Below are 24,130 nucleotides of genomic sequence, written 5' to 3' on the forward strand. Positions count from 1 at the left end.
AAGTATGTTATGATTATTAATTAATTATTTTTCTTTAGCTATATAAGACACATCAGGGTTTCTTGACATATATTGCCGTGATTCTAAGTCACTTAATTATTAAATAAAAAAAAATTTCCGATTAAATATTGATTATTTCCTGACATTCTTTGTAAGGTATTTATTCACCACTTAGTCGCTAAAAATGAAGAACATATGTCGATAAATAAAAAAATTAATAAAAAAGAGGGTTACCTATATAATAAAAATGGAATATTTATACAAGTTATTTTTAACAATGGAATTGAATAACTAAATCTACATTTGTAAGTCACTCCATTTTAAAATTCAAACTAATTTCATAATACATTCAGAAATTTACATTATTACGAGTTTAACACAAAAGCATTTTTCAAGATATTAATTGAGGAAATAAGTTAATAAATAAAATATATGTAATAGACTATAAATAAGAAATAAATAAATAAAATAGAACACTCAATTAGTATTTCAAATTTAAGTGTCCCAGAAATTTCAGAGGCCCACAAATGCGGAAAGCGTTGCTGAAATTTGTGATACTTAAAGTTAAGAAACAACTAATCTACACTAACAATAAAATATCGTGATTATTTAGTAAAAGTATGTAGGAAAAAATAAATATTGATATTTTTGTTACCAATAATTTAATATGAAGTACTTCATTTTATTAAAGCAAGTTTGAAATTGAAAATTAAAAAAACGATTATATATATATCTTCAATTATTTTCATATTCTACAAAAAAACGTTGTTTGTTTTTGATTTATTCTAATTAAAATCAATTATACCAAGATTATAGAATTGCCAGCAATAAAATTAATGGTATTTTAAATTCATGTCAAATTAATTCAAGTTCTGTTTTTTCGTTATACATTCTCAAATAAATTTTTTTAAATATTATATGCTCTTCACAAACTTAGCCTTTTTATTAATATTTCTTATAGATTAAACTGCATTATTAGAAATTGCTAGATTTAAAAAATAATATTTTACAAGTAATTAACAGAGTTGAATAAAAAATTTGTCAATAAAAAATTTGATATACCCATTTGTGGGCAGATAAATTTTCAGCGTTAATTTAAGTCTCAGTTTTGCGAGGCATTTTCAAATATATTCTTTGATAACTTTTAATAAATAGTAGTTTCACTTTTAGATTTAAGTGTTTATAGATAAGATGTATTTTACTATACTATTAGCATAGCTATTAGTGTGTTCCGTATTTCTATCGAAAAATATATATAGTACCTCATTAGCTATTAATTGTTTAATAATGAAAAATCTTATAAATACTAAAAATTTATGAGAAAAAAAAAGATTTTTCAATTTTCCATATTGAAAACACAGTATTTTTGCAATAGAATAAAAATATTCTTTCTTATCACATTAGTGGTGTTTATGTAATTAGAAATGGTCAGGTACATTTAATATACGATTTTAAATTTTACAAAAATTTTTTTATTGACCCATTAACTAAAAAAAGAAATTATATTTGAGTAGCGTTTTGAATTAAAGATAGCTTATAAATTAGTGAACAGATGCACTAATTGAATTAAAAATTATAAATGCAATAAATGGTAATAAATGCATTGATTGAATTAAAAAAAAGTTAGATTTCAAAGTAAAAAAGTAATGGTAATACATTAGCTGATAAATTCTACTCGTAAACTCATTTTGAATAAAAGAGTTATCCATTTTTGCTTATTAATTTTTATCTGGAAATAAGACGAATTTACGATATATGAGTATTGAATGCTTACGTAACCAATGACAGGAGGGTATTATTTATGTTGGCGCATATTTTATGTATATAATAGCTAAGAATTAAGTTTATAACGAAAAAACAAAAAATTGGGATAACTTAATAATTTTTTTAATTTTTATTGATCAAAAACATCTTTATGATACCTCAATTATTATAATAAATTTAATTAAGTGTGAATTTCTTGAATAATCGATGAAAAACAAGATTCTGAATGATTTATTCAAATAAGTGGCTCTGGGCCTATCGTAACTCAAGCAACGCCTTAAACCTGACACTAATGCGCAATTCTGTATTTTTATTGGCTGTTAGGTGAGGTCTAAAACCTGTTACTAGCCAGTATTGGCTGATCTTCAAATCTTATACAGAAGTGTCATTATGGATGAAAACATCCCTGAAACCGACTGTCTGTTGATAAAGGAGGACAGTTAAAATAATTAAGTTATTTTTCTTTTAAATAGAATACAGAGAATTTTTTCTATTTTAGTTTTAAAAAAATATTCAAATATGTTTTTATATTTAAATCATAAAAAAAATATTAATTTCATTTCCATGATTCAATCAAAAGACTTTATTAATTTTATTTCCATAACACTTAATCATAATTCTTTATGTTAATTTTGTCTTCGTGATTAAATCTTAACGTGAAATTTCCCTGATTATATCACAAAACTTTATATTAAATCTCTGAGACTGTGACAAAATAGGCTCGTTAATAAATTTTTAAATCATGAAACTTAAGATTAATTTGATTCTTGGTGTTTAATGATAAATTTTTATTTAGCATCCATAGAAAAATCATAAATCTTTATCTAAGTTTTTATTCTCGTGATTGATATAATAATAAATGGTTGCTTAATAGAAGTGAAAATAAATTTCCGAGAAGAGTGAAAATTATAGAAAAATGAAAATAAATTTTCAGAGAGTTCGCACCTCTTGTTTTAATAACTAATAAATTGATATTGATTAATCTGAATGCATGAAAGCTTGATCGTCATTTGATTTTTATATTTTATTCTTTAAAATTGCGTCTTGTTTGAAATAAAGTTTTAAATGAGAACTACTTTTATATTAATGTTAAAATGAAATCTGTTAGACATTCAAACATCTCTGGTGCATTAAGTAATTCTTGATTGAAAAAAATTACAATTAGTTTTAACAATAGAGTGCTTTAAAATTAAATATTGATTTTTAAAAGTTAATAATTTTTAACGTTTATAAAAATTTTCTTAAACATAAATTCCTAATAAGAATTAAGTTACAAGTTTATGAAGGACAATATGTTTTTAAAATGAGCCATAATGTTATCATTTTACATTAGAGTATTGTAATTGAGGAAATATTTTTTTTAAACTTACTACATTTAGTTGGAAATTAAAAAAAAAAACACTTTTGTAACTTTCCCTTTTAGGGATCATGAATTAAAATTAATTATATTCGTCCGCCGTCATTACTAACTAGTCTAATGAGAAATATTTAGTATTCTAGAATGAAAAAAAAAAAAACTATTGCTGAATGTTAATTTTACACAATTTTGCTCAGCATTGTTAAAGTTAATACTAATATGTTTTCATATTATAATTTGTATATTTTATATGTTGTTTCATCATGTTTAGCACAATTTCCATACTGTGTATATTTTAATATTTTTTTTATTGATGTAACGTGAAAAGCATTATTTTTCAATGCTGCTTTTATCATTATAATCATCATTATTTTTAAATTGCATTCGTAAACTAGGAAGTTGACATGACCTAAGTTTTCGAATTTAATAATCATTCTAACACAATATTTAGGTGTATTAAGATGGTAATGCTTCAATTACAACAGAAAGACAACATGTTCAGTTGCTACGTAATTATATAAATGCCTTTTTTTTCCGTTTTTTCTTTTTGGTAGTCATTCTGTAAAACGAACTAAACTTAACAAGGAAAACTTTAGTCAAGTTGCCTTATGGGATTAGTGATTAAAAAAATAGCTCATTTGAAAGAATCAATTCTATACAGTCCCTGGTATAATTATTAGGTGCACTATAATATTCGATGTAAAATCTTAATTATCTGGTAATACTATGCAACTGTATTTTTTTTGCGCTGTTGAAGCTGGATTGCCCTTGTTTGCGTTCGTGTAACAATTAGTTAACATTGTAATGAAATACGTTAAAAATAAATACAAATAGGAGGTATATGAAAAATCTCCTGAATAAAAACCCATGACATGTATGTTTAAATATAAAAGTACTGTATGTAAACCCGTGCAAAACATTAATTATTAAAAAACTACAGTGCGTCTATTTATTTGGTCAAATTATTATAATATAATAAGATATTAACTTGTAACCATATTTAAATAATATATCGTCTAATTTAACCAATTGATACACGAACAAAAACAAGTACAAACTGGTTTCAGTTGAGTAAAAGCAATAAAGTTGTATAGTATAACCTAATAATTAAGATTTTACATCGAATCTTACAGTGCGTCTAATAACTGTAATGTAATACATTTGATTTAGTTGTACTAATCAAAATTCTTTTAATGAAAACAATATTCAACGTTGTGAATAAATTGGTAATGCGCTGGAACTTAAGAAACTAATAAGTTGATATGAAAATAATATTTATTTTTTATTCTTTACATTTAAAGTAGTTCTTAAAAATGATCGACGAGTTATTATGAATTGTTTGTTTTTTTGAATTATGAAAAACACAACACGAAAATAATTTTCGATAAAAGAATCTTATGAAAAAATTATTGTTCTAAAATAATGTTAATCCTTCTAAGCATAAATGTAAGACGAAAGTCATTTTAATGTCATTTTTGAAGATGAAATAAAATATGTTAATTACTTATTTAAATTCTTTGACAAAAATAAATTAATACAATTCAATGCATTAAATGATCGCCCGTAAACACAAACCATAACTGTTTTTTGGCATAATACTACCTATGAAAATGAAAAACGAAACATGGATCGAATTTTTCGATTTTTGAATTTTTCGAATTTTCTATTTTCGATTTTTATCTCCCATTAATTGCTATTGCCATGCGTTTTATATTATTTGTCATGCGTTAATTTTGATGAAGCAAATTAGTAATGTTTCTGTATTTTGTTGTTATTTATCTTTTTATCTTTTTTTTCCTTCTCAGCATTAAATACTGAATAAAACAACAATTGATTGTTTGAACGATTGATAGTTAGAGATTTTCTCATTTAAAATGTTAATGGTGAATTAATGCAAAATAATTGAAGAAACGTTAGAAGAAATCAGCATAATTTGATTGTTTGAGAAAAAAGATTGTCTAAAAGATTGATTCTCCGCAGTTTATTAAGATATATGAAACTATGTTGCAATGAAATGTAGTTATCTCGTTAACTTAAAGTTTACTAAAAACATCTTATTATTTTCGGAGAGGAAATTTGAAGAAGGCTATACTCACTAAATGATGAATTTTATTTAAAAAATAATATATATTTATTAAAAAAAATCTCCGAATTCGTTTCGGATTTTAATGTAGACGTATATTGGTAACTAGTTTTGGTAAAGTTTTCGTAGTTGTTCGTTACTTTTAAATAAATTAAACTATTCTCTTTTAAACATGGAATGATATCACGAAAGAAAAACATTGGGCCATAAGGAAGTATTTGAAAATCTGCTTTATTGATTCAAAGTCATTTAAAAAAAACAAAACATTATATCCATTATTGGTTAGTAATTTATGAATTTTCTTGCTAACTTTATATTAAAAAAATCAATTTACAAAATATTAGGTATTTTTAAATAAAACTTAGTGTAGTGCGTAGCTTTTTGTCTTATATAAACGCTCTGTTCAGGAATTCAATTTCATTCATCATTATTTCAAAGTGTATGTGTAATCAACAATGTCAAACAATGTAAAAAACAGTAATTAATATTTAACTGTTTAGGGTTATAATAAAAATAGAACACTAACTACACTTAGAATTAAAATTAATTTATATCATTTTATTCATTTTTGTTATGCACAAGCATGCACATTAATTTGTCTTATGATAAATGCCAATTTAATATTTAATTGTGATAGAACTATTTACTTTTTTATCTTCCTTTTAAATATAATTAGTCAATATGCAAAACACGCACATTTCTTACATTAAGCCAAAACTCATGTAATGCTTAACAAAGACGACATATATAAAACGAATAATTACGTGTAAAATAAAACGAAAATAAATTACTAAAATAAAAGTACGAACATTAAAATACGTCTAAATTTATAGACTAAATTTATGTTAACATTAAAACACATTAAAAATAATAAACTGAAATGTAGGGATTAATCAGTTTTCAATTAAAAAATTAACTATTATAAATAATTTATAGTTTTATTCAAAATTGTTACAAAGTCTTTAGAGAGAAGAAATTTCAAGAAATTAATTTTTATATTTTGTATATGTTGAAATAAAGTATTAAAAATTGAAGAGAACATTTTTAAATTATAGAGATGCTCAAAAATAAATAAATAAATAAAATAACTAAATAAATAATAAATAATTAAAAAAACACACTAATTGGAAATTTTAAGCTCAAATAATGCCTGAGTACATTACTTTTTGGAGAAGATTATATTTTACAAAACGACATATTTTTCTCATAAAACTAGTTAACTATTATGCTTTTTGCTGGAAAATTCTGCTTTTCAAATTCATTGTTCTTATTGAAAAATATTTAGTAAAAAATACAAAACTAAAAAATAAATTTAGCTGAATAAATCATTTTTCTGACACACTTAAAGACATTACAATAAAATCAGCAAATTTACCGCATTTACCAAATTTTAACACACATTATATGGCAATATGTTAGTGTTAATTTTGCTTTTTGGCGTTCCCATAGAGCCAGATACACGCTGAATTTCAACATTTTACCATATTGTAGTTTCAACCATTCTTTTTTTCTCAGTATATATTATAAAACAAACATCCATAAAAACTAAGTAACTATGTTCTACGCTAATCATCGTCATCGTTACTAACTCATCTCTTGTCCCTAAAATCCTAATTTCAAATAATATATTTCTATTAAAAAAAAAAATATGTATACATTTTGATACATTTATTAAAAATATGTATTATTTTTCAAATGGTAGATACATTTTTTTCTAACCTATAATAAATTCTTTAATTTTTAGATTGTTTTACTTTCTAGATAGAAATTGCTTTAACCCACTTTAAATATGGTAAAACGAAATAATAATAATAATAATACAAATAGCTTCATGGCCAGTGCTGAAAGGCTTCCCCACCATAATTATTATTTTTATTTTTGGAAACTTTATTTTGAAACATTTAATTGCGATATTTCGATCATGCAATGATAAAAAATATACCATAATTTTTTGACTAACAAAATAACCGAAATCGCTAAGGTTGTACAACTCTTTTAATTTACTATATCCTATATTTGCAAATAATAATTTATATCAAACGTGTTATTATAATTTTAAATAATTTGTAAAGAATCTTAAAATTGTTTTTTTTTCTTTAATGAGACATAATTTTTAACACTTTGAGTGGTGAGAAAGAATTATAATTGACTTAATGCTAAAACAGGTAGGCATAATATTATTGTATTATCTTCGTATATCAAATAACCAAACTTCAAATCTTTCCCAAATAAACAAAATTTTTTAGGTTGCTATAGAAAGTTGTATTAGTTACAGAAGGCAATTTGAAGTAGAGATTAATTTAATCCTCTTTTAATTAGGGTAATATAACTTCGCAAAAAAATACATTTTAATTTTTATAGTCTTTTTAAAATCTTAATTATTTTTTCTCATAATTAATTTGACATTTTTCTTAACTTATTTAATTTAATTATTTTTTTTCTACACATAGCAACATTTTCTTTACAAATGAGATTTTTTTTTACTTCACTGGTTAAAAATATTTCCTTTTATTAAAAAGTTATTTCCTTTCATTAAAAAAATATTTCCTTTTATTAAAAAAATATTTCCTTTTATTAATTAAAGATATTTCATTTAATTTATTATTATAGATATTTGTCATGATTACCTATTTTTAAATTATCGATTACAAATATTAGCACGCTTATAACTGTTAATGAAACAATAAATTCTTTCAATTAAAATATTTTTATTGCAAAATTAAATTTCCTGCATATTTTTCCTGAAATTAGGAAATTTTTAAAGTAGAAAAATACATTGGTATTTTTACTAACAAATTTAACACATTTGATCTCCCAAGTTGCATTCTTAAAAGTTTTTAAAAACGCCTTTATGAATTTTATGGATATTTGCAGAAAAGAGTTTAAAAAAATAGACATTGGTTAAGGTAATATTAGTCAGTTTTTAAAAAGAATTTTGCATGGTTTCTAAATTGCACTTCGATGACCTGAAACAAATAACAAGTCTTCTATCAAAAAATAAATAAGCAAAGTCTTCTGCTAGTATTTATTTAATTTCTATATTTTTTGTAATTATATTTTAAATTTAATTTATTTTTATTCTGTTAAAAGTTATCAAAATCATATTAAAATTAGACTCGAAAAATTTAGCTGTTAGGTTAAAAATTATTATTAATAAATTATCAAAAATATCGGGTTAACACATTACAGTGTTTTGTACTTAGTTCTGTATTTATATTTATTCTGCATCATATTTTTTTATTATATTAAATAGTAGAAATAAACGTTATATCCCATCCTCTTTCTCAAATTCTTAAAACATTGTATCAGTCCTCAAGTTAAATACTCTAACAGTCTAAATATAAGTAAGGTAGTGCAATAAAAATTAAAAATAAACTGTTTATATCCTATTTTTTACATCTCTTTCGCGATATCTCCCGTAGAGGGCGCTACGTTTAAGCACATCTAAATTGAACAACGTAGTAGACTTTTATTTAAAATGAATGTCGATTACACATTTGTTTTATTTGCAAGAACGTAGCATTTTTAGATAAATTAAAAGTGTTTCGTAATTTCAAAAATTTTTAATTCAAACAATAAACAGAGAAACTAAAATTGTACCTATAAATCAGGCATTTCTGAAAATAAATATAACACTATGTAAACACTAATAAAAAATTTAATTATATGAATGTTTCTTACTCTCTCGTAAGTTGCATCAATACATATTATCATGACATTAAATTGTATTACTAATCCGATGGACAAATTTACATTTCATGAATATTGTATTTCTTAAATAAGGTAAATAAGATTAAATTTATTACAATAACATTAAAAAATAATTTTAAATATTTTAAGTATAATTGAGTTAAATAGAAATGGGAATTCTTGAATCTTATGAGTAAGTACTTACTTTGAAAAGTAACATATGGTGAATCTTGAAAATATTAGAAATTTCTTTCCCTTAAACAATAAATCAGTTTTCTCGATATTTATTTTCTGTCAGACAACACTTTGGCCAACCATTTGGCTTCTTTCTTGTAAGTAAGTCTTCTTTTATTCAGACTTTAAATCCCTAAAAGAAATTGGACTCAGGATTTATAGTAAGTTAGTGATATATATTTATAAAACTTTTTTTTTTCTGTAAAGCATAAAAAATATGTATAAAAAGTATGCGTTTTTCTTTGTAATGAGAAATAGATAAATAAAAATTTAAAACTTCTTTTGCGTTTGTGTGATTCTGAAATTCCCATTTCATTTTGTTAACAGTTAAATTTCTAAAAATATATAATGTTATTTTCGCTCATTCAGTTTTTTGCAAGAATGATTATTACCCGATTATTACCCGAATTCGTGTGATTATTACCCGATTAAATATTATATTTTTTTCCTGTCAGTAATATACAGTCCCTGGCCAAACTATTAGATGCACTATAAGATTCTATGTTAAAACTTAATTAACAAGTGATACTATACAGCTTTATTGTTTTCATGTGACTGAAACCGGTTTGCACTTTTTTACGTTAGTGCATCAATTGGTTAAATTAGACGATATATAATATAACTTTGACGATAGGATAAATTAGACCATATATTATATAAGTATGGAATATTTATTATATCAAGCATTATATTAGTATATTATAATAATTAGATCCAATTATTAGACACATTGTAGTTCTTTAATAATTATATGATTTGCACTAGTTTATACGCAATGCTTATATATTTAAATATACATGTAATGGGTTTTTATTCAGGAGATTTTTAATATACTTATATAGTTCCTAACTTATAAGTTTTTAACTTATTGCATTACAATGTCAACAAATTGATATAGCAGCGTAAACAAATGCAAACCGGTTTCATTCCAGTAGAAACAATGCAGCTGTATAGCATCACCTGATTATTATAATTTTACATAGAATCTTAATAGTGCGTGTAATAAAATGACCAGGGACTGTATATTTATTTAACACTTGTGTTAAAAATATATATGTACATATATGTCCGATAAACGTGTGCGCTACTGTTAAAAAAATATTCAATGACACTTAATTTCGTGATTAATAGTTGATATTTTTTAGAAACAAACAGTATGCGTTATCAAACTTCGGTCATAACTGGAATTTATAAATAAATAAAATTAAAAAAAATTGGAGATTAATGAATTCTTCTATTGTAAATCAAAATATTTTTGTGTTGTAATTAATTAACATAAAGACACTGTTACGAAATTTTAATAATTTTTGAACTGGAACATTTAACATCATATGGAAACTCAGCAAAACCAAATAATAATGTGGTAAATGTAAAACAAGCAGAGAAAAATAGAAGACATTTTTACGAAAAAAGAATTGAGATTTCGCGATTTCTTATAATTTAAATGAAATCTATTCAAATCGATTTAAATTTGCAATAAATATTTTAAACCACTGTTTAAAATATTACTTTTAGAAATAAATATAACAAAGTTTTCAAACACTACTTTTGATCGACTGATTTTAATGATTTATATTATAAAAAGCCTTTGCAAAATCAATCAATAAATAAAAAAATAAATAAAATTTGTTTATTTCTTATTAATTCAAATTTGTTGCTGGTAGTGTAAGTAAAAATAGAATGGAAGGTTGCTATATAGCTTTCCCCTAATTTTTTTTTTTTTTTTTTGTCCATCATAAGCAGCTGAATTTTTTTTCCTATTTTAAACCTCAACATTAAATCTCAAACCTTAACTTTTTTAGACCTTAATAAATTTTATTACTCATAGGGAGAAAAAAATTAATAAGATGAAATAAAGAAAAAATCACGAATCAAAATAATTGTAATGGGAAGAGAATATATATTTAGAAAGAATCAATCTTTTAAGAGTGTTTTGTTTCAAAATCAATTTTATAAATGTAAAATCAGCTAAAACTAATTTGGTAGACAATGCATTAAAAAATATTTATGCTTTCAGCATTCTGAGTTTTTTTAAAAAATGCTTCAATCATGCGTTTCAAAGAAGAAAAAATATAAAGTCTATACTTCAAAAATTATGTATTTTTAATTTTACTTTCATTTCTCATGCTTTTGCTCTGTTCCTTACAAAAATTTTCTAAACACATAGTACTTTTGAGGTTTTAAATTGTGTTTATAATAGTTTTTGTGAAAGTTAACGTTTTATAAGCGATAAGTGTTAATTATACTTATGCGATATTTTTTAATGAATTTATTCATTTATTTATTGTTATATTCTGTCCAATGCATTCCTAGAACAAATCCTAAAAAGGTTATATGAATGAAAAAAGGGCACAGAAATAAAAATAAATGTTCTTGCATAATATACCCAGGCGAAACTTATATCTGCTAACCATTAGTCAATATTTGCTAATGCATTAGTTACATATAAAAGGAAACGTGAATTACGTTTTAGAATATGATTTTGTTTTCTTCTTTATTTTCGTAAAGGAATATTTATAGTTTAAAAATATGAAAAAGTTTTTTACCTTTATTCCTTTTTTTGAATTGTGTTCATTGATAATTTTTTTAATATTTCTCCTTATTACCCTTTGACACAGATGGGACGGCGATGTCTCTTTCATATGTTTTTTTTTCCTGAATCTCTAATTTCAAGCAAATACATGTCTTGGAATTTTCAATAATAAAAAACAGTCTTAATGGCTACTAAAAAAAATAGGTTAGATTACCGGAATTATATATATATTTGTAATAAAATGTAAAATCCAAAAAAAGTAGTTTGAAAAAGAAATTTCGCTCCTAATCAAAAATTTATCAATATCTGATTTTGTAAATTAAAGAAATTTCAATAATAAATAATTGTTTCTCTTGGATCTAAATTTGAACAATCAAATCAATTCAAATGAGTACAAATTTGAACAATTATTGTTTGGAAGTGAGCCGTGTTTGGAAGATTTTACCTCTAATGGAGAAAAAGACGCCGATGTTTTCACGCTGAATTTCATAACTATAAATTATTAAAGTGATAAATATAATATTTAATTTATTTTGACCTAAATTAATAGAAAATAATGCAAAAAGTATGAGAAATATGCTTAAAAATTTTTTTCGTCAAAGGGCTAATAATCCGTTATAACTGAAAACTATTGACTTATTTCGATACTAAAATAAGTAACAACAAAGAAGCAAATTTTATATCTTTCTCTTAACAACAAAAAATCTGGAAGAAAAAAGATGTTTAGCAATCACTTTATTATAATATAATATTAATATTTGTACCATGGCTGCATATTAAAATTATAAATCATACCCTAACATTTCATAAAATGTAAATTTTAAATCGTACTTTCATTTACTATTGCTTATTGCTTTCAATCTCATAATCGTTAAAATAATTCCAAAAAAAAATTAATTTGACAATCAATGGCTAATAATTCCTTTCCAAGTGAAATGAAATGACCCAGTTTTTGTATAAAATATATTACTAAGCATTAAATGTAAATCTTGAAATAAAAATTGATAAGAAAATAAACCTTTTGATAACCTTTTACTGAGTCCTTATCCTCAGCAGGGTGTATCATTACGAGAATAATAAACAATGATAAGTAAATGGTTTGGTAATGTCATTGAAAAGAAGGAAGTAAGAATAACGGCTTCACCTCTGTGCTAGGCTAAGAAAAATAAAGGGATGACCAACCCTTTCTCTGGATAAAAGGAGGCCACCGGGTCATGCATCCAATTGAGAATCCAGACTAGGGAAAAATAATAAAAAGGAATAAAATGGTATGGGGGGGATATAAACAGAACTGCAAGAGTCACTTAATGTAGTTCAAAAGAGAAAATACCAACTTTAGTATCATTTCTCTCTCCTAGATCTTTTCTCTCTTTTTTTTTTTCTTTCTTTCTTAGTGTTTTCTCTCAAGAGAGTTTCGTTCTCGGTTGAAGAGAAATCGGTCCGTAAATTTTCTTGATTGCTCTTCAATTGAGTGGATTCGCTACCTGAAAATTAAGTATATGAGCATCAAATTAAAGACTACGGAAAAAGATAATGGACTATAAAAACTATTTTAAGACTATAACATGGTGTTTAAAATATTTTTATTTTTAATGTTTTTATTTATTGATTTCCTAATTTATGCATTAAATTTTTTCTTTATTTGCTTATTATTTTAATCTTAATACTTTTTATAGTATGTATTGGGAAAGCATTAGCATTTATTTATTCGAATAACATTGAGAAAATTAGTAGGGTCAAAAAAACCGAAACACGATAAAACTTACCGTGCTTCTGATCCTATGGAAACATCAAAGCTTTTAGCGAAGCTTTTTGAATATGATTTTGGTAAAATTATCAATAAAAAATGATTTTTTAATATGAGACAAAATTTGGAAAAAGTTATTAAATTTAGTAAACCATCATTATATGAACAGAAAAATTACCAAATGAATGGCGTATACTTTGGTCTTACTGACCAGAATTATGGTTTTCTTTTTTTTAGCCAGAAATGTCAATCAGAATCAAATTTTATCAGAATTATTTTCTCCATGAAAGTATGAATCTAAATATTTCAGAAAACTTTCTTTCTTAACTAATGGTGTTAATCAAGTACCGTATTAATTGGCAAGGAATATGTAATTTTTGAATTAATATCAAATTAAATTGTAAAAAAATAATAAAAATAAATAATTCACCGTTTTTATGAATAGTAACCGAACGTCAGTTCTGCTACTATTCATGAAAATAATATTTTAGAGCAATGTTGAACTAAAATATTTATTTCATGCCCCATGGAATGATTCAGGGGTTAAATTTATCCTTATTTCGCTCTAATAGTCAACATGTGTAAGCATATTTAAGAAGTACGATAATACGTTTCACTTTAACACCATATTCAGGTTGTTGAAAAACTGAACTATCAAGTTTAACATGCATATACACATATTGTTATACAATATATTTACATATATTGTTTACTTTCAGCTATGAAATTAAAAATAAACTTGACTCTGTCTTTATCACATTGTTTATAATTAAAATAAATTTCAATTAAGGAAAATACATAGTAAAATGCGATCGTTTTTATTATAATTGTTTGTATCAGATGTGGATTTCATAAGTGTTATTAAGTTTGTCTTTCATTTCTTCTATATCGCACAATTAGTACTATTTTCATACTGGAGCTATATGCGTAAGCATGTAGCCATACGTAGCACGTAGCCCTACATAAGGAGCTTAAAACATATATATTATGTACTAGCTTTAGCATACTCTCAAGAAGATCCTAGTCGTTCCCAGTAACATAAATTCAATTGTCATTATGATCCACCTTGCCCTGAAAAGAAAACAAAATAGGCTTTAATATTATTTCATTATTAACATTTATTTTGATTAGACAGATGCTGAATGTATTTCTAATTAAAAAGTTTAAGATGCATAGGAAATATTTCAAAGTATTTTAAGAAAACTAAACAATAATTTCAGTATAAACGTATTACTACATTTTAAATAATAATACCATTTTATATAACAGTAATTCTGTCCTTAATAAATTAACTGAATTTTGATGAAATAATTCATAACGTTTCCGAAACATTACTTAACTTAATTTTAGTGTATAAATTCACAGCGTTTCTGAAATTAGTCCATATTTCATAATTAGATTATGAGTCCTTCTAAAATCTTCAGATTACATCCTGTTTTAACCAGAAAAACTTTCCTAGAGTGTAAACCTAATTTTTGGTGATTTCCTTCTGGTTTGACATAACTTTGATTTTAGCATAAAGTACTATCTTATAAAAAGGAATACTGATTTCAATCAATGTTTGATTAGGAGGTAATTTTCTATAAATGAAACTAACGTCTCAGTGACTTTAAAATGAGCTAATTATTGTTTTTTGTTAAGGGATATTCTTAAATTGCATAAAGGGATTGAAAGGTAAATGATTCACTGAAACCACTCCCAACTCCGGTTACAGGGTGATCCTTTCATAAGAATCGTGGACTGTTAAAATTTTCATTCTAAAATTTTGGAAAATAAATGGCAGCTGTTTGTCCATCGATTAGCCGTAAAGTTTACGGCAAAGAACATTTTTTTCCTTTATGATTTTGAAACCATTTACGGAAAGTACGATTATAAAACCATGAATATAAAACTAAACAGTTTTTTAACAGTTTACAACTAGCATTTTTCAGAAACGCAAAAAAAAAATTATTATTTACCTAGACATAGGAGCTCGGTTTTGGCAGATAATGGGCATTGGAGAGTGCCGGACAATGGAAATTCTTCATGTGTTGAAGGAAATGGAGGAAATGTGATGTCACCACTAGGACTAGAACTCCAGTCCTGGCCATGAGATTGACAGATAAGCCCGCTCGGCTGTGACATGTACGCAGTAGCAAAGAATCAAGTAGCTTCATTAGATGGTTCTAGTTGGTGCGATAAAATTCTGGTTGTTTAACCGTATTAGATTAAAGCAGTTAATAAACAGTTTTTCTCAAACTTATCAGTTTGACTACCATTTTATTTATGGTTATTTGAGTGTTTTGATTAAATATGGTGAAATAACCATTCAATAAATTGTTATTAAACCATTTTTTCCGAGAAATCTCTAACAGAGTGTATATTTACTTTATGCTTTAAAAATATAATAAAATATAACTTTTCCATGAACATCATGAAAGAAACATAGTATATGTGACAATGGTAATGAATAGATTGCGTTCTCTGAAGAGTTGGATTAATGTTCAACAGTGGGTGAAAATTGAGAGGCCCAATAGTATTCCATTGTGTTTTAGCTTTCTATTCAGTATATTTTTATTATACTTTATATATGTATATATTTAGGTTAGAATTGAATTTAAAATAGAATAGTAGTTACCAAAGCTTCAATATTCGTTTATAGTTCTAGTTTGTAATTTAAATTTAGGCTAGAATTGTATTTAAAATAGAATAACAGTTATCAGAGCCTCAACGTTGATAATTCTAATTTATTGATCTAAAATAAAATATCTAAATAGCAATTGTTTTTAATTAATCAAAATGACGAATATTTTAACAAAATAGAATTCTGCTTTTTAAAGTTGTCGAAAATGTTTTGTATACTTGATAGCCGGAAGTAGTTTTTATTTTTTTCGATTCTAGTAAGTATAATTCTCCAAAGTATAAAGTTTCTATTAATCATATTTTCTTTAAATCTATTTTTTTTTCTTTTTTGTAAACAAACAATTACCATTTTTACACGCTTGTTATAAAATTGAGGCAAATAACTATAAAAATCTCATATAATGACTCAGATAAAAGTCAATCAAGACACTGACAGCCACATCTAAACATAAGGATTATCTTTTGGATATTTATGGAAATAAGACAAGAGTATACATCAATGAGATGGAAGCATATGTCGAGAGGCAGTAACCTTCAGGGCAATTGTCACCCAGCCCCTTTTCCCGAGAAAAAGGGGTTGAGGAGAAGGGCTGTTCTCCTCCGGTTGCAGTTAATGCCACTCATTCTGACCGAAACCCAGGGAAAAACAATCCACGTAATGGGTAGGCTTCCGATCACCCTTATATTTACGACCTCATCGATTGCTTTTCCTTCGCTTCATCTTTCTTTCATTTCATTCCTAGACTTTTCCTTATCTTCTTTTTCCCGTTCTCCTTCATTGCCCCCCACCTCTATTAGATGATACCTCATTGATCCCTTTAATTTCCGGGAACACATGCGATTCTTTTACACATTCGTCCCACACATTCTCTTCTAGCCTCTTCCGTTCATTTTTTTCTTCTTCTTTTTATCTTTTTGCCTTATAACAACGAATTAAAGTAAAGAAGTTGTAAAAGGTGCACAAAAGTACATTTTCTGGTCCTTTCCTACTGCTATCAGAATAGAAATATTTCTTAAAATAATTTCAAATAATCGTTTGTATGTAATATAATCGTTTGCTGTGTATATGTTTACTATAAACTAACGTTGCAGTGTGATGTTTGCAGAAATAATCGTTTTCGTTTTGCTACACCGCTAGAAATTTCTCTGAAAAAAATGGCTAAATAACTATTTATTGAACGGTTATTTTACCATATTTAATCAAAACAGTCGAATAGCCATAAATAAAATGGCAATCAAACTGTTAAGTTTGAGAAAAACTGTTTATTAACTGCTTTCACCTAATACGGTTAAGCAACCCGAATTTTATTGCACCCACTAGAACCACCCAAATGAATCTACTTCGTTGTTTGCAACTACGGACATATCATAGCCGAGAGGGCTTATGCGTCAATCTCATGACAGGCAGAACTGGAGTTCGAGTCCTAGTATTGACACCACAATATTTCCTCCAATCTTTTCAACATATGAAGAATTTCTAGTGTCCGGCACTCTCCAATGCCCATTACCTTACGAAAAGCCGAGCTCTTGTGTCTAGTTAAATAATAATAATAGTTTTTTTTTTTCGTTTTTGAAAAATGCTAGGAGTAAATGGTTAAAAAACCCTATAGTTTTGTATTCGTGGTTTTATAACCATACTTTTGTAAATGGTTTCAAAACCATAATGGAAAAAAATGTTCTTTACCTTAAACTTTACGGTTAATCGAATGGACAGATAGCTGCCAGTTATTTTACCGTAATTTTGGAATGGAAATTTTAACAATGCATGTTACAATTACAAATAATATTAAAGATTTCTTATTTGTGAAGATTTCTTAAATTGTTGGTTATGAGAAACGATTCGTTTAAACATTTATCCTACACACTCCTTTTTTCTCTTCTTCCGTTCGTTATAAGCTGATTTTTCTATTTTTACAACGAATTAGGGAAGTTTGTTAAAGGTGTACATTTTCTATAACACATAAACTTTCCTGTGTTACTTGGCATCCTGTTGATTTGCTCCCAGATCTTTGTCGCACCGCATTTCGATTAAAACATTTCGATAAAAAAAAATATTTGAACATTTTGATAAAAAAAAATATCATTTTTAAAAAAAATGCGGATTTGAAATCAGGAATACAAAAGTAAAGCAAAGAAAAATAATTGTTCTCCAGTGATACATAAAAAACAAAAGACATTTAATCTTAACATTTTTATGAAAAATAGATTATAACATTTTCATGCACAAATAAAAATATACCCTCTAATATAATTCGATACCCAGTTGAACTAGCTGAATTGAGATCACGAAGATGTCGCTCAAAACTGAATCATTCTTCTAGTTTTTCAGTTGCACCGTTGGTTCTTATGTTTTTAGCTTTCTAAGAAAAGGGAGGGGGGGGGGGTCTTCCTAAAAAAATGCTATCTTTTGGTTAGTAAAATTAATAAAAAAAACTCTTAGCATGTGATTAAAATAATCTCGAATTCGAATATATAATCTATCTGTCCGAATTACATATTTAAGGAACTAGTTCATACTGATTGTCCTATTTGGTGTGCTGAATCATAATTGCAAAAAGTGGTTGGTCAGATCAGATTTTACTAATTAAATTTTTGCATTTTGTGAATTAATTCAATTTACTGTAAAATCACTGTAACTAATTAAATATCACCGTAAACATTTAAGATACACAATTTTAGGGGTAGAAATAAATTTTACGATGAAAAGAATTTATAGATGATATACCCAGGATGCTAATACGTTTAACCGCAATTTGATCCAGAATATTTTACAGTGCTCTTGTTCATATATCATGTTTATACTCGTATAATTGTATTACTGAAAAGTAATTTATTTATTAATTTATCATCTCTGTTTTTTATCAACCATGTTAATTAAAGTAGTCTCAAATTAGTTTAAAAATTGTTTTTAAAATAAAAATTTAATCAATTTAAAATTTTAGTAAATTTTGAAATGTTTCGTACTGACACTATTTTAGTGTTTTATGAATTCCATTATATCTAAGAAACACTCCAATAGATGGCGCAAAAATAGCACCCTTTAAAGAGAAAAATTATTCAAATAAATTTTCGTAATAGAATAAAAATGTTCTGTTTTCAAATACTTCATATTTTTGTGTTTTTTGCTTGAAATGTCATCTGAATATATATTTTAGTCTGAATGTTAAGGGATATATTTAAATGACACTATTTTTTTTGCAACGAAAAGTTGTATTAGTTTAGAAGTAATTAATATTATGATTACAACTAATTGTACAAAAAGTAACTAAGCATTGAAAATAAAATAACATTTAATAAAATATTCGGAGACTACTTTTTTTTGCGATTAGAATAAAAATAGAGAGTGAAAATCAATGATGTTTGAATTATTTCGTATAAACTGTAAATAATGAACGATCATAAACAAAATTTTATATTACACCTTAGTGTAATTAAACAAGGTAAAAATTACTTTTATAACTTTTGTAATAAAAGTTTATCAAAATTCTGAAATTAAAAAATTCTATGTTTCCATTCTATGTAAAATAAAATAATTTGCCAATATGAGTGTAAAAACTAATGCCTCTGTAAAATATTTTATGCTTATTTTCAGCAAAGTTGCAAGGGAAGATCTTTATATTAAGCCATTTATCTTCTATTTTCCATTTCTCTTTTTCTATCAAGAAATCGTCACTATATCCAGAACAATTGTACTTCATCGTTTCTGAAATAAAAGTAAAATATGTGAATAATCAGTAAACACACACAAATTTCACACACATAATTCCATATTTATGAAACAGTATAAATAATGTACATTTTAATTAATTAGATTATATTTGTTAAGAGTAAAAACTGAAAAAGATATAGTTTTAACAGCTATAGTAATTTTTTAAAAGTTATCTAAAATTAATTACAAAAATAATGGTTTCAAAGCTTTAAGATGTGTTATCAATACACATAAATAAAGAAAGAAAGGCGTGTATATTTTGAGACCTGTTAACCAACATTACTAACTTTTTCAGAATATTTATACGGTTTTAAAATTTTAGGCTGCTACCCAGAAATTTTTTTTCTAATATATTTAGCTCTCCTTTTGAACTTAATCAAATGACCAGCAGTAAAGCCCGAAACATGTATCAATATATTATAATTAAGAAATAAGTGACCCGGCTAATAGAGAAGCCTTTTCTGGTTATGTAAAGTCAGTTAATAACTTTTTAAACGTTCATTTTATTTTTAGAAAGCAAAAGGGATCTTCATTTACATTATTGTTTTCAATTGAAACCATTATGAATTTGAACGGTACATTTTATATTTTGATATTGAAATTTTAAAAGCTTCTTTTCTTGTGTAACAACCCGATAATCTCATAGTAACTGACTAAAATATTCTGCTTGTTGAATATACAAAGTATGCTGATTCAAAATAAAAAAAAGTATGCTGATTCGGTTTTGTTTTAAAATGATTTTACAAAATAAGACAGATATTAGCTTTGATATATAAATGAAAATTGTGTGTTAAAATTATCATGAATTTATTTGCGTAAAAAGTTCCTTTGTTAACTAAATTGACTTTTTCACCGTATGCAAATCCAATTTGGGCAAATCAGTGGTTAAAAAATCTTCTAAATATTAATTTTTCAAAATATTTTTTCAATAAATATTAATAATTTATATTAAATCATCGAAATTAAAATGTTATTTTTAAAATATTCATTATAAACTTTGAATTATCCAGTAGTTAATATATTTCCCTCCTGCGCGTCCAGTGTCGGGCTAATCCAAGGTATCAGACAAATCAAATGTGGTTCTGTACTTCAGTAAGAACATGCCATAAAATATATATATATCCCACTACCCTCTATTTATGCCTTAATTTCATACTTTGTAATCTGGCAGCTTAGCTACGAAAATATTTTAAAATATGTTTGCAAAATGTCAACATCTGTTCGTACTCCTCGCTTTTTTATTTGTATCGTATTTTCTTTGATTTTTTTTTTAAATATTTGATTAATATGTTTTATTTTCGAGTCCGCCTCTCGCTTATACTTTATCACACTATTGTATTGATATATTCCGGGCTGGCTATATTTACACAATATTAGAAAGCGCTACTGTGAGTTAACGACAATGTCGTTTTTTTTTTTCAATGTTAACAATTTTAATATTTTTGTGTAAATTTTAAAAATATTTAATCATTTTTCATAAAGGTTTTTTTTCCCTTTCAAAAAAGCGTTTCCTTTCTTATTGCTTACCTTCTTCTTTTTTTCGTAGTTTTACCTGATAATGTGGGTTCTTTATATTTGCAGCTTATGCGTAGTTAATAAAACTTACTAAAAATTTACTTAAATTCTTAATTTTTTCTTCGAAAAAATGTGTTTCTTTTCTCACTGCTTATATATATATATATATATATATATATAAACATAGAGGTATTAGAAATATATGTCCAGACTAGAGTCCCATTTATTTCTCTGACACATTAAATTTCTGTGAAATCCTGTGAAGCATAAAAAATATCTAAAAGTCTCATGCATCAGCGATGAGAACAGTTCATCTCTTTGCAGACGAAGTAAGGTTATCGCTTATGGGTTGCTACATCAAGAAGATTATCGCCAAAGAGTTGCCCATAAATCGCCAATTCCTCACCGGCAATCAAAAAAAAAAAAAAGAAAAAAAAAAAAAAAAAAAAACACGAAAGAGCACTTCTCATTTCTTTTTTTCTTTTCTCTAGCTTTAGTCTTCTTGTTCGGACTGCCAGAGAATTAAGATTTAGATGAGTTGGAAGAGGATAAAAAGGGGAAAGAAAAAGAAAAAAAAAACGGCTAGGTTCGGTGGTTTTTTTTTCAAAAAAAGAAAAAAGATGTCACTTTTCAAGCTATTTCCCATTCTCTTACTACTAGTACTTGGATTTCTTGGGTTAAAAATAACGGTTCTTATCGAAAGGACCGCTTAACTCTTTGTAGTCGCCGACTAGGACTTATGCTCTTAGGAGAAAATAACAAAACAAAAAAATTACACCAAATTTTTAAATTGTAACTCCTTATTGTTATAATTATAACTCTTAAATTGTAACTCTTTATTGTTATAATAATATACTTGTTCTTATTTCATATCTCTTTTATTTAGTTTTATTTAATTTTGCTTGGCTATAATGGGGTTTTTTCTAGTGTTGTAAAAGTTTTATTATTTTTTGAAAAGTTATGTTTTCAATAAATTCACGCTGAAGCGTAATTGGTAATATATCACAATCACTTTATTTACACAAGGAATTGTGATTTCAAGGTAACTCCTCCCATGTTTCTGAAAAAAAATAAAAAACGAAAAAAGTTAAATTTAAATCTAACGTATAATTTTTTTTATCAATTGCTTTTATTTAAGCGCAACAGAACATGGAACTAAATTCCATCGAATCACATTGTCTTTGCCCATAAGCACAACAGCTTTTCCTTGGAAAGCAATTTTCTTCTGAAATATGTAACATCTGAAAAAAAGTAAAATCATGGTATCGTAAAAATGTGTTTTTAATTTGATCAAAATTTTATTAGTAGGAAATGTATTGTCGTGCAATGTTTCGTTTTTAACTAAAATTAACTGTCATATATTGTCAAGATTAAAGAAAATTTGAACTCTGTCATATTAAAACTTTTTAAAATTTATTATCTTTTCCCATGCACTAATTGCCTGTGAGACAGTAAGCTCAGATAAATAATATGATCATTAATGAAATATACAATATGTACTATGAAACTCCTTAATTAACCAGTATTGATAAGTACTTATATCGTCTGAGTTCAGTTCAGTTTTCAGAACTGTTTTAAAAACTGCACCCAAAATTTATATATTCTTCTACGAAAATGTATTCATTTTATGCATTGATAATGTTATTTAACCTATTAATATCTTAACAACAAAAAGTGATCTTTATTTGAAAAGCGTTTCAATAAAAAAAGTGATTGCACATGTTATGTTTTTCCCCATTGGAATGTAACTGCGAACTTGTTGTGTCCAGGTGTACATAAACCATCTGGTTACATCAAAATGAATCATAATATTTAAATACAAGTTCTTTCTTTTTTGGAAGAAACTGTCCTTTCAAAAGACGCTAAGAATAAATGAGTTAATAATGAAGTGTATTAATTATGTTTTCCCTTAAATGAAACTTAATTTTTAAACGTTTTTAACAAACGAGTTCTCCAATTGCAATTTTAAAGTTATCAGTATTTGCTTCAATTTATGCGTCGAATTATTCAATTCATTTTATTCTATTTTATAACCGGCCTTTAACAACAGACCCAATTTTAAGTTTATTACTATTAATGTTCAACTCCACAGCCTTGTAATTTTGATCAATCGTTGGGACAAATTAGCCTTCGTTGAAGGTTTTTTGATTTTCGTTTCATAGAGAGGAAAACTTCGAAATACTCCCGTGGTAAGTCGAATGGGATTCTAACTCATGATCCGTCTACCTCTGAGGATACTTTACGTTAGCATTGTAGTCAGTGCCGTAAGGGAGCAGAATTCATATCAACCAGCCAGTGCTGGGATTCGAGCTTTTTTCACCTCATAGGGAGGCGAATGCCCTATTCCCTGAACCACCGTTCATTCAATGTATTGATTAAGGTCCTTGCACTTTTGATTTTTTCCGGAAAATAGTAAACAAGATACAGGAAACTTTTTCCCAAACCGAATAACTGAAGCAGCGACGGCTCAGGGGGTAGAGCGTTCGCCTTCCAATGAGGCCAACCGGGTTCGATTCCCAGTCGAAACGAATTCCGCATCCGGATTGCACCGACCACAGTGCTGACGGGGAAAATCCTCAGTGGTAGACGATCATAGGTTAGAGTCCCCTTGCCGTCAGGTTGATCGTAGGAGGTTCTCGTGGTCTTCCTCTCCATGTAACGCAAATGCAGGTTAGTTCCATCAAAAGTCCTCCATGAGGGCAAATTTCTCCCAATACTCTATCCAGGAGTTCCCTTGTCTTCTGTATTGGGTTCAAAATTACAAGACTAAGGAGTTGAACATTAGTATTCGTAAGCCCAAAAAATTGAGTCGGCAATTCAACGACTGTTATATATATAAAAAAAAAACGAATAACTGATATTAATGCAAGAGGAAT

At 26.2% G+C, this 24,130-nt stretch overlaps 2 long non-coding RNA genes across 6 annotated transcripts in view; one reads left to right on the plus strand and one right to left on the minus strand.

Moving 5' to 3' along the window:
- The window catches only part of LOC107447501 (uncharacterized), an 82,094-nt gene that overhangs the window by 15,218 nt on the left and 42,746 nt on the right, over window positions 1-24,130 (minus strand). The window contains exons 2-6 of one of the 5 annotated variants that reach the window (XR_015430862.1): window positions 19,593-19,733; window positions 14,416-14,479; window positions 12,996-13,145; window positions 12,806-12,898; window positions 9,100-9,261 (exon numbers count right to left, since the gene is read on the minus strand). This is a non-coding gene — a long non-coding RNA (uncharacterized LOC107447501). Of the gene's footprint in view, window positions 1-9,099; window positions 9,262-11,328; window positions 13,146-14,415; window positions 14,480-18,269; window positions 18,411-19,592; window positions 19,734-24,130 lie in introns of those variants that run through there. The other 4 variants (XR_015430863.1, XR_011638316.2, XR_011638315.2 and 1 more) reach the window with 4 other exon arrangements.
- LOC107447500 (uncharacterized) overlaps window positions 1-24,130 on the plus strand; it is a 94,058-nt gene that overhangs the window by 1,711 nt on the left and 68,217 nt on the right. The gene's annotated exons all lie outside the window — the stretch shown is intronic.

This window comes from Parasteatoda tepidariorum, chromosome 12 (assembly GCF_982258835.1).
Source record: "Parasteatoda tepidariorum strain Cologne lab strain chromosome 12, Ptep-v5.0, whole genome shotgun sequence".
Lineage (NCBI taxonomy): Eukaryota > Metazoa > Arthropoda > Arachnida > Araneae > Theridiidae > Parasteatoda > Parasteatoda tepidariorum.